This window comes from Poecilia latipinna, unplaced genomic scaffold (assembly GCF_001443285.1).
Source record: "Poecilia latipinna isolate Pla-1442-1.1 unplaced genomic scaffold, P_latipinna-1.0 Scaffold1796, whole genome shotgun sequence".
NCBI classification, from domain to species: domain Eukaryota; kingdom Metazoa; phylum Chordata; class Actinopteri; order Cyprinodontiformes; family Poeciliidae; genus Poecilia; species Poecilia latipinna.
In genome coordinates, this window is record NW_015114412.1 from 301,845 (window position 1) to 305,416 (window position 3,572).

The window sequence follows — 3,572 nt, forward strand, 5'->3', positions numbered from 1 at the left end:
TTTTTTTTTTTTGTCAGAAAACATCAAGAACAGAAAGAAATAGTACAGAGAGGACTTGTTTTTCATGATGACTTGTCTTTCAGACTATTTGGAGTTCTGAAAATATATTTCACAAAGAAAAGAAAAGCTAAGAGCTACAATGAATCTTGTGTTATGTCACCAGACAAGTATCCTGATAAAACCCATCTGTATGAGAGTCACTTCTCCTTCATTGGGCTCACAGCTCTGCCCAATAACACTTCCATGAATAAAGGATGGGATCAGAATCCAAAAGCAACCTCTTCTGACAACAAAGGTACAATTTGGTGGGTGATCTTTAATTTCAGAAAATGTAAACTTTCAGTTTTATTTGTGTTTTTTTTTCTGTGGAACAAAACTCCAAATTATTCACGGAAAATCCAGCTAGATTTCCCCATGGAGCAAATCTATAATATTTGAAAGAAAATGCAGCTTTGGAAGCTGAAATGCCGAGGAGTATTACAACTTCACATGCTATTGACTGGGGTTTGGAAAGCAGCCAATCAAAAAGGGCAATTTATTTTCCTGGGTGGTGATTGGCTGTACCCCAAGAGCAGAAATAAAGACGGCTATAGATATTAGCTTCTGGAGTAGTGCTAGGAATGTTTCTATTACTGCATATGAAGCTATATTTTGTATTTGAACTATGAAAATAGGTATTTATAAGCATTCTTAGAGGGGGTCTAACATATTTTTGAATTTCCACATTAGTGCATCACTTTATACTAAGTCAACAACGTTTTGCACTGTTACATCACGTAAAAAAAAAAAGCCTTAAAAGTAAATGGCGCCATGTACGCCGTTCTTTACTCTTCTCTCGGTGTAGCCCTCGTACCTTGTCCATCAACAGCTTCTAAATGAGGAACAAATAAGACGGAGTTTTTGTTTCGTAGTTTAAAGAATAAACATCCTCTGGCGGTCTCTTTTCGTTCACGAGCTGGGAAAAATCTTCAAGGACTCGCAGCCGGACCCCACACTTGCTTTGAAATTTCCACGGAGCTCGTCGTGAGTAATCAGAGCCGCCACTCCACTTTGCCCTGGGTTGTTTATCCAACGAAAGGTCTGCGTTTTCAAGAGACTTACCGGGTGACAATGCGAGGGGAAAACCAAAGAAAAGATCAGCAAATCTTAAACAAATTAGGATTTTGTAAACCATAAAAGAGGAGGGGGAAGAAAAAAAACTGTTTTGTGTCTAGACAAGGTCAGATTAACGTCCCTGGCCACCTGGAGTTGAATTCTTCCACACGTCTTTAGACAACTCAAAGCAAATATCTTTCAAGTGTTTTGGCATTTCTGTGTAAACTTGCTTGGCACATGCAACAATGAAAGGAGAGTAGCTAAGATGTCGAAGTCATGAACCGTGACGAAGGCCAAACTAATCATTTATTCTACGTCACCACAGCTAAAATTATTCTTCTTCTAGACGGGCTGGTTTTTTTTTTCTTTGCTTGTCCATCGAGTTGTTTTAGCGCCTCTGAGACGTCAAAGGGCCTTCGTTGCGGTTCACCTCCAACCTGAACAGTCCAAAAAAAAAAAAAAACAACCAGGGCGGGTGGAGGGGCGACGGAAGGAGGGCCAGAGACCAGAACAAAAAACTACCCATCAGAGTGGGCGGAGAAACAGGAGGCAGCAGAGGCGGAGCCAGAGGGAGGGGGAGGGGGGGGCGCCAGTGCCCCCCCTGTCATCTGATTGGCCCCCCCTGATGATTGACATGTAACAGCACCAGGTCATTCCTGTACATTATTCGGAATCATTCTAAGCCAACCTGATATCTAAAGAAGAAAAACAATAATAAATATATCAAAAGAAAATGTATAAAACTTTATATAAGTCCATGTGATGACATAAATAAATAGCTTTATATCAGCCGCGATACCAGCCTCCTTTATACTTGTACTCATAAAAACGAGCTGATATTGATCTCCTGTATGTTTCAAATGTGCTGCGCTGTGGTGCAACTCAAAGGCTAAAGCACTTCATACCTGGTGGTTGTAAAACACCAAGAAGTTATTTAACTGATCCTCCACAAAAAAAAAACAAAAAAACGAAGAGGGGCCGACAATGTTCGTAGTTTGGAGCAGAGATGGCGCTAGAGTTTTTACGTTGTCCGTCAAAGAAAAAAATCATTTTATTTCCAATTTGTAGTCATCAAACGAAACATTTAGTATTTCTCTGTGAGACCGTTTTTGAAATCAGGTAACATTTCACGAAATGACGTGATTAGAAGACGGCAGAACTCTGATCGTTTCCTGATCCCGCATCACTTCCCTCGGCCTGCGGGAGAAAAACCCTGCAGAAGCGGATCAGCTGTGCTGGACGCTCCAAAGCCTCTGGTTCATTAAAGCGTCCAGATCAGGGGTGATTCTCTGATAGATATTGTTCTTAGTATGATTGATAATGAGCTCCGCGATGTTCTCTGTTCTCTGTGCGTAAAGTTGAAACTGCCTGCGCACCAAGTGTCAGCTGCGCTTGATCACAGTCTGGACAGAAACCAGCGGACTGCTCTCTGTTCTTATCAAGACGAGGGTGAGGAGGGAATCTGACATATTAAGTCAGTTAAGTTTTTACTGGTTTTGTTTTTAAAACACCATTAATGTAAGCAGTGTAACTATATATTGTATATTTCCCATCACACATAAAGCAGATAAATGCATCTAACTTTTTCTCCATAGTGACACAAACCACTGACTGTGGCTCTAATAACTTATAACAGATGAAATTAAGCGACTCCACTTAAATTACCATTAATTCACCCGCTGCGGTCTGAACTCACAGCTTCACAAATTCTTCCTGGTCGCATCTGCAGAGATGCTGGTTCATCAACAGTTAGATCTGTATGAACCAAACCGAACAATTGAACTCTGCGAGATTTTTTTTTTTCTTTTTAACCCTGTGCAGGGTTCGGACGTGCGTTTTTACCAGGATTTTTTATTTTTATTTTTTGCATGGTTTCGCTTCTCCAAAACGGACAGATGTTACGTCTGCCGCGCTCCTTCTGAGCATCGCTCTCTTTCTGGGTGCGGGAGGGTAACGTCTTCACCTCCATTTGTTAAAACTGCAGGGCGCTTAATTCTTCGCAGCGGCGGAGCCGCGTCCGCATTGGTTGTGCAGCGGACTGCACATGGATCTAATCAACTTCTGCACCTTTGTTTATTTCTTCAAAATAAACTGCTGGCTCCTCTGTTTAGACTATAAATGGATTAAAACAACGTTGCATTGTCTTTAGTTTTCTCTGTTCTGTACTGGAGACTGGAGTTAAAGGCGTCATTTCAACTAAAGGTTTCCAATGAGCTTCCTAACCAAGGTGTCCTGTCCATCACTCTTCAACACGCTGTCAGCTCCCAGTCAGAAAGACGCATTTAGTCCAGACTCTGAGATGATATTCAGTAAGGATTTTTTTTTTATTATTGATTTTTAGTTGCCTCTGCGATGAGATCTTTGCGTAACGTCTGTCATGTCTCCATGTGAACCAGTCAAAGGTGTTAATTATAATCTGTCAAATGACAGAGGGGCTTAAAAAAATAACCAAATATTCAGTTTGGTTATTATTAATA

General features: G+C 40.9%; 1 protein-coding gene across 1 annotated transcript in view; it reads left to right on the top strand.

Annotated features, from left to right (window-relative positions):
• Positions 1–823: 823 nt before the first annotated feature.
• Positions 824–3,572, top strand: part of LOC106965283 (interleukin-1 receptor-associated kinase 4-like) — a 16,537-nt gene continuing 13,788 nt past the window's right edge. Inside the window, exon 1 of the mRNA XM_015061286.1 lies at positions 824–1,023. The gene's annotated coding sequence lies outside the window, so the exon portion shown is untranslated. The remainder of the gene's footprint in view (positions 1,024–3,572) is intronic.